Source organism: Ovis aries, chromosome 19 (assembly GCF_016772045.2).
Source record: "Ovis aries strain OAR_USU_Benz2616 breed Rambouillet chromosome 19, ARS-UI_Ramb_v3.0, whole genome shotgun sequence".
Taxonomy (NCBI): Eukaryota; Metazoa; Chordata; class Mammalia; order Artiodactyla; family Bovidae; genus Ovis; species Ovis aries.
This window is the reverse complement of record NC_056072.1, coordinates 24,009,726-24,023,308: the sequence shown is the minus strand read 5'-3', so window position 1 is coordinate 24,023,308 and position 13,583 is coordinate 24,009,726. Positions and strand designations below refer to the sequence as shown.

General features: G+C 37.7%; 1 protein-coding gene across 24 annotated transcripts in view; it reads left to right on the top strand.

Moving 5' to 3' along the window:
- LOC114108678 (contactin-4) overlaps positions 1-13,583 on the top strand; it is a 1,043,928-nt gene that overhangs the window by 234,576 nt on the left and 795,769 nt on the right. For all 24 annotated transcript variants that reach the window (XM_060402845.1, XM_060402823.1, XM_060402848.1 and 21 more), the window contains one exon: positions 12,076-12,131. The gene's annotated coding sequence lies outside the window, so the exon portion shown is untranslated. The remainder of the gene's footprint in view (positions 1-12,075; positions 12,132-13,583) is intronic.

The window sequence follows — 13,583 nt, the reverse complement described above, 5'->3', positions numbered from 1 at the left end:
ATAACATATCTTACCATTGTTGTTGTTCAGTCACTCAGTCGTGTCTGACCCTTTGTGACCCCCTGAACTGCAGCACAACAGGCCTCCTTGTCCTTCACTATCTCCCTGAGTTTTCTCAAACTCATGTACCTTGAATCCATGATACCATCCAACCATCTCATCCTCTGTTGTCCCCTTCTCCTCCTGCCTTCAATCTTTCCCAGCTTCAGGGTCTTTTCCAATCAGGTGGCCAAAGTATTGGAGCTTCAGCTGTACCATCAGTCCTGCCAATGAATATTCAGGATTGATTTCCTATAGAACTGACTGGTTTGGTCTCCTTGCTGTCCAAGGGAATCTCAAGAGTCTTCTCCAGCACATCAATTCGAAAGCATCAGTTCCTTGGTGCTCAGCATTTTTTGTGGTCCAGCTCTCACATCCTTACATGACTACTGGAAAAACCATAGTTTTGACTATATCTTACCATATATCTTCTCTTATCTTATTGTATCTTACCTCACCATAGCTGCATACCATCTCTACTCTTGTCTATTTAACATATTCTATAAATTTAATGGATTTTTAAAGGAATTCTGGATCTGAAAAATACTTACACCAGTAATATAAATGATGAAAACTTGTCATCAACGGAAAATAAACATTAAAACAAATATGTAAATAATGGCACATACATTAACTAAGTACCATGGTGGTGTGGTAGTAAAAAATACGCCTGCCAATGCAGGAGGAACAGGAGATGCAGGTTCAATCACTGGGTTGGCCCTAGAAATAGCAGCTCACTCCAGTAGTCTTGCCTGAAGAATTCCATGGACAGAGGAGCCTGGGGGGCTATAGGCCGTGAGGTCGCAAAGAGTTGGACACAACTGAGCACACACACATGCATGCAGGCACGCATAGACTTATATTGAACTGTTCTGAAAATAAAAATAACGATGTGTGCCCCTCGAAGTCTTACGACCATATTTTTGAAAACTGAGATTTCCTATAACCGTTATTTTTCAAGATTGAAATTGGAGTTCAGAGCCCTTACTGTGGTTTCCTTTGTATACAAGTCGCTTAAGGCCATGAACAGAAATTCTGCCTGGAGGGACCAGATTTTGAACCTTTCAGGCCTCCAGACTGTTTCCTTCACCCCACCCCCCTGTTGCGTCACCCGCTGCATATAGTGGTGTGCCATGTACTTCTTAACATGCTCTGGGAGCTGAGCTCTCATATAGCAGTCACACAGCACTCTGAGGTCCATGCAGCTTTGAAAACAGGGCAGTGCTGAGCAAACTCAAGGAAAGAGTGAATCTGCGAAGAGTTTCTTATACTTGTAGAACTTAGGTTATTTCTCCAGTAAAATAGGATCATATCTTCTGCTTTATAAAGGTGTTTCTTTTTACTATAAACAATCGCTTGATAGCTTCATAGACTTTACTGTGTATCAGGAAGGATTCTAAACAGTTTCTAAACATTTATTTATATAATCGTTATAGCAGCCCTGTGAGGCAAATAAGATAAATACCTTCATTTAATACACGAGGAAGGTAACAAGGTAAGGCACAGAGAAGTACTTTCCTGAAGGTCACTCAGCTAGAAAGTGGAGATCTGAATTCTGAAAGCCATATTCTATACTCTCAACCACTATTCCATACTGTATTTCATCTAAAAGTTTATGAAATTATCCATGTGAAAATATTTGGACTCTGACATCTATAGTTATTAATACTTTCTGCAATTCTGGCTTCATTTCATTTGTCTTCCATTTGTTAGGCAGAAATGCAGGTATTTTATTCCCCCTGTGTTGGTAAAACTGAAATAGAGAGCAGGCACTTATAGGAAATATAAAATTCTAAGTGTCCAATATATTTTCATATCATGTCACATAATGTGACATATTAGACTGTGGTGGAATGCCAGGCATTGGAGTTATATATGACTTGGGAATGGAGACTGACAGGTTGTCATTACAGCTGTGCCAAATTTCTGTGATAATGGTGAACCCTTGCAAATTTCATTTTCTGGTTTTGCAGATTGCCAACACATTGACTCTTCCCCTATGGTTTCCCTTTGGGAAAGACAGAATTGAATTTAGTCAAACTGATAATTGTTCATAATGGAAATTTAAAGGGCTAAAGAGCCTGCATTTGGATATGGGCTTCAATAATTTGAAGAAAATTATTTTCCATCTCTATACGTAGGATATTGAGGCTGATGAGGTAGTTTATCACAGCACTGAATTGTAGATGAGGATGCCTAATGATGCAGGTCATTCAAATTATGAGTTAAGTGATAACATTTAGTGTCTATATTTAGAACAGAGAATAGGGTCCTGTGTTTCATGGGAGGTCTGGCAACATTCTTATCATCTACCTACTAGATGCCAGAGCAAACCACCCCCACCTCCATTCCCCAGTTATGGTGATCAAAAATATCTCTAGATTTGGATGCAAAGTTGCCTCTGTTTGATAATCACTGATTTAGACCAATAGAATTTTTGATTCTTTGAGAGTAAACTGCTGAGATCAATAACACCTTTGTACATGTTTAAGACTGTAAATTTTTTGAGGATAGTATCTTTGGGACCAAAATACCAAGCTTATAATTCCAAGCATATTGCAATAAATTAATTGTTATGTATCTTTTACTAATATTATTTTTAATATAAATAAGCTTAAGTTATACCACTGGCAGAGCCTTTGAGAAATTATGTATTCTCACCCCATTTTTAAAGTTTATGTAATGAATCCTTCTAAATAATAATGTATGATAAATATAGGGTGTTTTATTTGTACAGAGCATCTTCATACTCAATATTTTCTTTACTTTTCCCAGTAACTCCAAGGAGAGCTTTTTTAAAACCCATTTTATTGATGAGTAAGTGGAGACTCAAGAAGAGTAACTTTTGCCTATTTTCTGTGAGTTAGGGAGATCAGAAAATAGCACCATTTGGAGTAATTTTAGGCGAGCAGAGTTTTCTTGCTTATTTGAACCCTTCAGTAGTGCTCTATCTTGTGTATAAGCTTTTTTTCCATCCTTGAGAGCAGTGCCAATGACTCATGCCTGTTTCTTTCTCCTGCTCTCCTAAGTCTAAATCCACTTGTCACCCTTCCCTACTTCAACACTGGTTGTTTGTCCTGGGACCTTGTGGAAACCAAACATCTGTCTCTATACCCTCAGGTGATCTTGTCTAATTATGTTACATCAGGACAATTCTGGAAGCTTAGTATCTCAAGTCTCTAACTTTACAGCTGATAAGCTGCATAAGCCATTCCCATCGCTATTCTCAGTCTCAAATAGATTAGATCTCTAGGCCCTTAAGCATCTTCCAGCCCTGTTTATCTTGTAGTCAAAGACCCTAGAAATTAGTCTTCCAGAAAATGGCTCTTGAATCCAGATTCTTCAAGGTGATGATACCTGTGTAACCTTGATATGAAGCCTCCTACACTGTGTAATATTGTCATCACAAGGATAGCCCTTTTCACTAGCTTAGATTGTGAAATTTATGTTTCAGTATAATGAATGAACATTTTTCCTATGGTAATGACTTTTTTTCCCTCCCTTTGTGAAAACTGCAAGGACCCTCTTTATGGAGAGATAATTGTATTTTAGCAGTGCCACTTACTGTGCCCAGTAAAAGTCCCAAGGATGTGATTATCTCTTAATAACTCTAAAGCCTGTTATGTATCATGTTGTATTGTTATTTACCTTGAGTGTATGTGTGGGAACCCATTAGTGATCTCTGTGGTTGGTATTGTACGTCATGATAATGACAGAAGCATCAAATGACCATTTGTTTGCTTGTAGATAGACAGCATGATTAGAAATGCATCCCACTTTCCACTGGAAAATGCATTTAAACGTAATCTCTTGCATAGTATTAAGTTTAATAACCGGGATTTTAATACTAAATTATGTCAAGTCAAGCTAATGGAAATTGTGCAGATAAACATGGATTATTTAATATCTGTATGACTTTTACCTCCCATGGAAATTTCAGGTTGGGTTTTAGATACCTGAGAAGGTAGTAAACACTCATAAGAAATACCTGCTGATTCAGTGATGGAAAATGCCATTGATAACTTAAGAGGATAGATGTAAGGAGAAACAATTTAAATATAGTGACTTTTTAGAATATGTAGTCAATGAATGGTGTCTCTTTCACCTCCTGCTATCTTTTTCTGTTCAAATAATGCAGTAATAGTAGACATCATTTATTGAATGCATGCTGTATGCCTGATAGTTTTCATACATTCTTTTATTGTCACAAGAATCTTTCAAGGTGATTAATATTATTTTTGATTTTCAACTGAGGAAACTGAGATGGTAACGGTTAAAAGATTTGCTTGAGTTGATGTAGCAGAAAAGTGGTGAAGCTTAGAACCTAATCTGACTTCAGAGCCCGTGTGTTTGTTTACCACTGATTATGTAAAGGCATATTGCCCTGGAGGATTCAGTGCCATCATAGACTTCTAACTGATGGTGATCATATATACATTTATTACTAGATATATATCTGTCTGAGAAATCTGTATGCAGGTCAGGAAGCAACAGTTAGAACTGGACATGGAACAACAGACTGGTTCCAAATAGGAAAAGGAGTACGTCAAGGCTGTATATTGTCACCCTGCTTATTTAACTACTATGCAGAGTACATCATGAGAAACGCTGGACTGGAAGAAGCACAAGCTGGAATCAAGATTGCTGGGAGAAATATCAATAACCTCAGATATGCAGATGACACCACCCTTATGGCACAAAGTGAAGAGGAGCTAAAAAGCCTCTTGATAAAAGTGAAAGAGGAGAGTGAAAAAGTTGGCCTAAAGCTCAACATTCAGAAAACGAAGATCATGGCATCCGGTTCCATCACTTCATGGGAAATAGATGGGGAAACAGTGGAAACAGTGTCAGACTTCATTTTTGGGGGCTCCAAAATCACTGCAGATGGTGACTGAAGGCATGAAATTAAAAGACACTTACTCCTTGGAAGAAAAGTGATGACCAACCTAGATAGTATATTCAAAAGCAGAGACATTACTTTGCCGACTAAGGTCCGTCTAGTCAAGGCTATGGTTTTTCCTGTGGTCATGTATGGATGTGAGAGTTGGACTGTGAAGAAGGCTGAGCACTGAAGAATTGATGCTTTTGAACTGTGGTGTTGGAGAAGACTCTTGAGAGTCCCTTGGACTGCAAGGAGATCCAACCAGTCCATTCTGAAGGAAATCAGCCCTGGGTGTTCTTTGGAAGGAATGATGCTGAGGCTGAAACACCAGTACTTTGGCCACCTCATGTGAAGAGTTGACTCATTGGAAAAGACTCTGATGCTGGGAGGGATTGGGGGCAGGAGGAGAAGGGGACGACAGAGGATGAGATGGCTGGATGGCATCAGGGACTCGATGGACGTGAGTCTGAGTGAACTCCAGGAGTTGCTGATGGACAGGGAGGCCTGGTGTGCTGCGATTCATGGGGTGGCAAAGAGTCAGACACGACTGAGCGACTGAACTGAACTGAACTGAACCTGTCTGAGACCAGTGAAGGTGAAAGAAGGTTTGTAACATCGTACAGGAGGTGGAGACCAAAACCATTCCTAAGGAGGAAAAAATGTAAGAAGGCAAAATGGTTGTCTGAGGAGACTTTAAAATAGCTGAGGAAAGAAGAGAAGTGAAAAGCAAGGGAGAAAGGGAAAGATATACCCAACTGAACACAGAGTTCCAGTGAAGGGAAGGAGAGATAAGAAGGCCTTCTTAAGTCAACAGTGCAAAGAAATAGAGGGAAGCAATAGAATGAGAAAGCCTAGAGATCTCTTCAAGAAAATTGAAGATACCGAGGGAACATTTCATGCAAGGATGGGCCCAATAAAGGAGAAAAACAGAAAAGAACTAACAGAAGCAGAAGAGGTTAAGAAGAGGTGGCAAGAATACATTGAAGAACTATACAAAAGGTCTTACTACCCAAATAACCACAGTGGTGTGATCACTCACCTAGAGCCAGACATCTTGGAGTGTGAAGTCAAGTGGGCCTTAGGAAGCATCACTACGTACAAAGCTAGCGGAGGTGATAGAATTCCAGCTGAGCTCTGTAAAAATCCTAGAAGATGACTGTGTTAAAGTGCTGCACTCAATATGACCGCAAATTTGGATAACAATAGTGGTCACAGGATGGAAATGGTCAGTTTTTATTCCAATCACAAAGAAAGGCAATGCCAAAGAATGCTCAAATTACTGTGAATTGTGCTCATTTCACATCCTAGAAAGGTCATGCTCAAAAGTCTTCAAGTCTGGCTTCAGTAGTATGTGAACCAAGAACTTGCAGATGTACAAGCTGGATTTAGAAAAGGCAGAGGAACCAGAGATCAAATTACCAACATTCATTGGAATATAGAGAAAACAAGGGAATTCCAGAAAAACATCTACTTCTGCTTCATTGACTACACTAAAACCTTTGCCTGTGTGGATTAAAACAAACTGAAAAATCCTTAACCACTTTACCTGTCTTCTGAGAAACTCGTATATGAATCAAGAAACTACTGTTAGAGCCTTACATAGGACAATGGACTGGTTCAAAATTGGGAACTGAGTAAGACAAAGCTGTATATTGTCACTCTTTTTATTTAAGTTCTGTGCAGAGTATATCATGCAAATGCTGGGCTGGATGACTCACAAGCTGGAATCAAGATTGCCAGGGGAAATATCAACAACCTCAGATATGCAGATGATGCCACTCTAAAGGGAGAAAGCAAAGAGGCACTAAAGAGCCTCTTGAGGAAGGTGAAAGAGTGCAGTAAAAAAGTGACTGAAAGCTCAACATTCAAAAAACTAAAACCACAGCATCTGGGCCCATCATTCCATGGTAAGTAGAAGGGGAAAAAGTAGAACCAGTGACAGATTTTATTTTGGGAGCCTCCAGGATCACTGCAGATGGTGACTGCAGTCATGAAATTAAGACACTTGCTTCTTGAAAGGAAAGCAATGACAAACCTAGACAGCGTATTAAAAAGCAGAGACAACAGTTTGTTGATAAATGTCCACATCGTCAAAGCTGTGGTCTTTCCTGTAGGCATGTAAGGATGTAAGAGTTGGACCATAAAGAAGGCTGAGCACCAAAGAATTGATGCTTTTGAATTGTGGTGCTGGAGAAGACTCTTGAGAGCCCTTTGGACTGCAAGGAAATCAAACCAGTCAATGCTAAAGGAAATCAACTTTGAATCTGGAAGGACTGATGCTGAAGCTAAAGCTCCAATACTTTGGCCACCTGATGTGAAGAACTGACTTGGAAAAGATCCTGATTCAGGGAACGATTGAAGGCAAAAGAAGAGGGCAGCAGAGGATGAGATGCTTAGATAGCATCACTGACCTAGTGGACATGAGTTTGAGCAAACCCTGGGAGACAGTGAAAGACAGGGAAGGCTGGTGTGCTGCAGTCCATGGGGTCACTAAGAGTTGGCATGGCTTGATTACTAAACAATAACAAACTGTCACTTGGGATGGATTGTTTTGTCCTGAATAAATTACCAGCATACATTTTAGTTCTAAATAATTGAGCAGGGTGTAGATCAGGACATTTTGTTCTCTAGATTAAAATAATCCTTTCTGACCCAGACTTTCCAGCTGCTGCCTCTTCATAGTTGCTTTTTGCCAAGAAGGTCTACACTTATTCATGGATTTCTGGTCCTTTTGTATAGTGATATAGCCGATGCATTTATGTTTATACCCACTGATTTTGTTCAAAACTCGGATTTGTCCAATCCTTCTAAGCAGAGGTAGATTCATCTATTTATTCATTTGTTCATGTATTAATTTCCTGTCTGTTCTCACATGTGCTTTTTATGGAGTTTCTAATAAAAGCCATCATTAAAATTTAAATATAACTTAAACTTATTACAGCAGCAGGTAAGTGACAAGGATGGTGAAAATGACAATGTTAGTCGCTCAGTCATGTTTGACTCTTTGTGACCCCATAGACGGTAGCCCGCCAGACTCCTCTGTCCATGAAATTCTCTAGGCAAGAATACTGGAGTAGGTAGCCATTCCCTTCTCCAGCGAGTCTTCCCGACCTATGAATTGAACCCAGTTCTCTTGCATTGCAGGCAGATTCTTTATTGTCTGAGCCAACAAGGACAAGGATATAATATTGGAAAATTTAATAAATTTTCAATAATTAAAAAAATAAATACTTTATGCATACGATTTGCTGACACCTTTTTCCCCCCATAGATTATCTCATTCTGCCTTTATAAAAATAGTGTAAGGTGGGAATAAAATTAGTATTATATTCTTTTTATGCACGGGAAATCTGAACTTAAAGGTGAATGGAATGAAAGCCTTTCCATGTGTTCTTGTCCAGAGAGAGGCTGTTATACAATCAGCTACCACGAATGCCTGGTTTCTTTGCTTGAATAAAGCAGCACAAAGGTGGTATTCAGTAATTCCTGTGATTTTAACCCATTTGAAGGAATCTACTTAGGTATCTTCTGCCTGGTTTATCTCTGTATGTTGGCACATCTGATGGGAAGTTTTAGCTAAATGCCTCTATACCTAATAAGAATCTGCTGAGTCAAATTTTATTCCAATTAGAATTAAACAAACATTCTTTAACTTTTAAATAAGGCTTTAACACCTCTTAAATAAGGCTTTTAAATAAGGCTAACACTGGCACCCCACTCCAGTACTCTTTCCTGGAAAATCCTATGGATGGAGAAGCCTGGTAGGCTGCAGTCCATGGGTTCGCCAAGAGTCGGACACGACTGAGCGACTTCACTTTCACTTTTCACTTTCATGCATTGGAGAAGGAAATGGCAACCCACTCCAGTGTTCTTGCCTGGAGAATCCCACGGATGGGGGAGCCTGATGGGCTGCCGTCTATGGGGTCGCACAGAGTTGGACACGACTGAGGTGACTTAGCAGCAGCAGCAGCAACACCTCTATATCTACTGAGGTGTTCATAGACCTTTGTGGATAAATCTTAGATATTACTCTTTACTTTCCAACCTTTCCATCCTGCTTTCCAGTCTCTGGCATCATCCTTTGCTTCATGGCATCTAACAAATCTGATAGAGGTATTCATGGTGTTAGCCCATCCAACAGGTAAATTCTTTAGATAAAATTACCCTTAAGGAACAGTTCCTAAATGGAAAGGGTGAGTTTTGAACTAAGTAATGTGGATAAGGAGGGGAATTCTTTGAAGCATGTGTAGATTTTACGTACTGACTGCGTTTTTTTGTGTGTATACACATCCCTCATGAGACTCTTCATAATGGATGGGAGACTCTTAACAAGGTTACTACAGAGTCACTAGTTACCATATGCCAAGTAGTGGACTGAGAACTGAATTACATGATGTTACTTACTTTTCATCTGTTCTTTGAGGCTGAATAGCATTATCCTCCCCACTTTGTAGGTGAAGCTGAGGCTTGTACCAATTAACGAATTGCTCATGATCATGTGGCTAGTAAATAATTTAACCAGCATCCCATCTCAGGCAGCTGCCTCAGAGCTTGTGCTTTTAAACAAGAGGAACATAATTATAATTTAATGAATGAACTTAGTCTGCTTTCATTTCATTCCAGTGGATAATTGTAATCTTTACTTTCATCTTGAAAGAAAAGAAAAAATATATATATATGTCAAGATCCTAGTAATAATTGAAAATAAAGAATGAAGACTTGCCTGCAGTTTTCCCATTTTTGTTTTTAGGATAACTCTCATTTTAGGTATTGTTTTTGATGTGTAATCTGGAGTTGTCTATAGTGCCAGTAACTGTAAATAGAGGTTTACCTTCTTATCAGTGGGTATCCTTAGTATAATAAAATTAGGATTTGAGATACACACACACATATATATACAGCTGATGACCAATCATATTTAAAAAATCAAATAGTGATGTGTTTATGATTCATGTTTAAGTTAATTATAGGATTTGTTTGTTTCACAGGAAGCACTGCCTTAGATTTGTTAGAATCATTTGTGGCTCTTTATTTTTGGAGAATATTTAAGAACGTAAAGAAAAAAATAAAAATTCAATTTCTAATATATAAACGATATAAAGATGTTTGGTTCTTACCTTCCAGACTTATTGATACTGACTTGAAAATAAAGGTATTAAGAACTTAATAAAGTGATGACTATTATGGTACCTACCAGGCGATAGTGTAAGCTTAAGAAGTGATAAGGCATTTATGGCTAGTCAAGAAAAGATTCTATTTCTATCTCAATCAAATATACTATGTTTAAGTGTAAATTAGACTAGAATTTTATGGTTAAAGATACTTCTGAGTGGCCTATATATATATATACATATATATATGTATATATATATACACACACACACACAAAATGATATTTTCAATTACAAAAAGACAATTATATTACTCAGAATTAAAGTTGGAGGATATACACATACACGTAGACATGAAGCTACAAATATATATATATATACACACACAAATATAAATATATATATACACAAATATAAATATAAATAAATAAATATATATATATATATATATATATATATATATATATATATATATATATATATATATATCTGTGGGCTTCCCTGATGGCTCAGACAGTAAAGAGTCTGCCTGCAATGCAGGAGACCTGGGTTCGATCCCAGTCCCTGGGTCAGGAAGATCCCCTGGAGAAGGAAATGGCAACCCACTCCAGTGTTCTTGCCTGGAGAATTCCATGGACAGAGGAGCTTGGCAGGCTACAGTCCATGACGCTGCAAAAAGTCAGACACAACTGAGCAACTAACACTGTTCATCCATTCTTAGTAATATGTATATATTTTCCTTAGAGAGAAAACTGTTGCTTCAAGGAAAAGTACTTTCAGGTAGAAAAGTATTTCACAGTTAAAGTTTAACTTGGTGGGTTTAAGAGAAGATATAATGCCATATTTGGAGAAGGAAATGGCAACCCACTCCAGTATTCTTGCCTAGAGAATCCCATGGACAGAGAAGCCTGGTGGGCTCCCATCCATAGGATCACACAGAATCAGACACTACTGAAGCCACTTAGCATGCATACATAATGCCAGATTTATTGGAAGAGTTTTGTTACATTCATTTTACATAATCATAAAATGAACAAAAACAGTGGCATGCCTCCTAGCTGTTTTTCATTATTTAAAATCACTTTCTAACATATTTTCTTAGGAAATGGTCACTCTTACTCAATCTGAATACCTTAGAATATTACAGGCTTCTAAATTTGTTATTACTAAGAAACCGTCAAGTGGTGAAACGACCGCTCAGTAGTTACACAGCAAATCAGGCAGCTAGTTTTATTTGTTTTTTTCATTTATTTTGTTTTGTTTATTAGCTTTTTTTTTAATATCCCATATATAAAGCATGAGTGAAGTCATATTGTCTTCTTCCCTCTAACTTATTTTACTTAGCTTAATAGCCTCAAGGTCCATTGACATTGTTGCAAATGGCAAGATTCACCTTTTTTACGGCTGAGTAGTGTTTCATTGTATGTGACTCTTTTTTATCCGTTCATCTGTTCTTGGGCACTTAGGCTGTTTCTGTACCTTGACTATTTAAAATAATGCTAAACGGTGCATATAGTGGTGCATGTGTCTTTTAAATTTGTTACCAGTTTGGAAGAGGGACATGGGGAGGGCAAAATGGGTAAAGGGTGACAGACAGAAAGTAAATTTGTGGTGATGAGCATAGATTTTTGGTGGGCATACAAAAGTAGAAGTATAGTGTATGCATGAAACATATAGTGTTAACAATCAAGGTTACCTTGATAAAATTAAAATTTTTTTAAATACATGTTTTTAAAAAAGTTCACACAGCTAGTGAAATACAAGGCATACAGAGATGTTATGGGGAGGGGAGGTGGGAGGGGGTTCATGTTTGGGAACACATGTAAGAATTAAAGATTTTAAAATTAAAAAAAAAAGAAAAGAACCCAAACTCCTGTCTCCTAATTTTGGCCATTCTATCAAGCCTGAAATCCATACCAACTGTATTTAATTTTTATTTCCTTCTAATTTGTTTAGAATGGAAAATTTTAAGCATTAACTACCTATAAGAATATTTATCCTTAAAAAATATATTCATTTGTATGTTATTTTTTTTAATTCTAGGAATCATCGACATATAGTAACTCCACAGCATGTGACCCCAAGATCTACCCTAAAAGGTAAGCTTCCCAAAAGGGAAAACTTTTTCTTACTTGTATTTCGCCTTGGATTGGCATCCTTAGTTACTATGGAAACATTAGGTCCTTTCCTTAGAGTAATACAGTGAGATCATTTTTTTTATGTTTTTCTGAAAGTTGAAGTTATCAAAAGTAGCAAAGTCATACAAGTTTGAAGCTTGAAAATAGGAAGTTGCACCCTTTCTGGGTTCTTTCTGGAGAAGATACTTGAGGAAGATATTTGGTGGTTCAAATTAATATGATAATTCAAAAAGTTCAGAATTTGGCATCATGGAAAAAGTATTGGGAATAAAATAGGTTGTTGCATTTTTGCCCATGACTTATGGAGAGGACATTTTCAGTCAGATCTTCAAAATACTAAGTTAATGAGATCTGCAAATATGGAGGCATTAAAATTGAAGTCTTTTAGGGGTAAAACATGAGTGTTATAAGTTACTATCATGTGTGCCCCCTCTGTCTACACTTGCCCCCTCTGTCTTGAACGTCATATTTTTTTTCCTTTATAAAAGATACAGATATATACAAGTAAAACTTACTGTTTTTAGTTTCCTAAGACTGCTGTAACAAAGTACCATGAACTGTATGACTTAAAACAATGGAAATTTATTTTCTCACTGAGTAGAAAAGAATGGAATCAGAGTGTAGGCTGATCTGTGCTTTCTCCAAGAGCTGTAAAGGAGAAACTCTCACTTGCATCTCCCATCTTCTGGCAGTTGCTGACAACTTTTGGTGTTCCCTAGCTTGTAATTGCATCACTACAGTCTCTGCCTTCACATGGCTTCCCCCCATGTGTGTTTGGGTCTGTTTTCCCCCTTCATCACCCTAGTCCAGTATGACCTCATCTTAACTTGATTACATCTGCAAAGACCCTTTCCCCAAATAAGGTCACATTCATGGGTCTCAGGATTAGGATTTCACTATACCTTTTTGTGAGATATTGTTCACACATAGTAGGACCTGGCCCTTGAATGTGGCAAGAGTGATATTGAAGTTAGCTATAAGTAACTAGACTTTCATGGGGAAAAGTGCTAACCTGGAGGATGGTGGTAGAGTAAAAACTCATCGTATTGCTGTATAGAAAATAAAAAGCTGAGTCACTCTAACAGATGTAATAATTATCAAGAGATCCTGGTGGCTAAATTGCCTCCCCAGCAATAGAAAACAAAATATTATGTGATTCAGTATAGGGATTGATACCATTAGGTAATATTAATGCATACTCTTGAGTCTCAGGGAATTTTCTTAACCCCCTCTACTGAAAAAAATATATAGAAAAAATTATTTAATTTGATTTCCCAGATGAGTTTCATAAGCCAAGATTAACTAAGGTATATTTTTTTACCAATTAACTCTTACTCTGTAAAAAAGTCACCCCAGAATTCAGTGGCTTGCAATAGTGACCATTTATTATTTCTCATGAGTCTATAAGGTCAG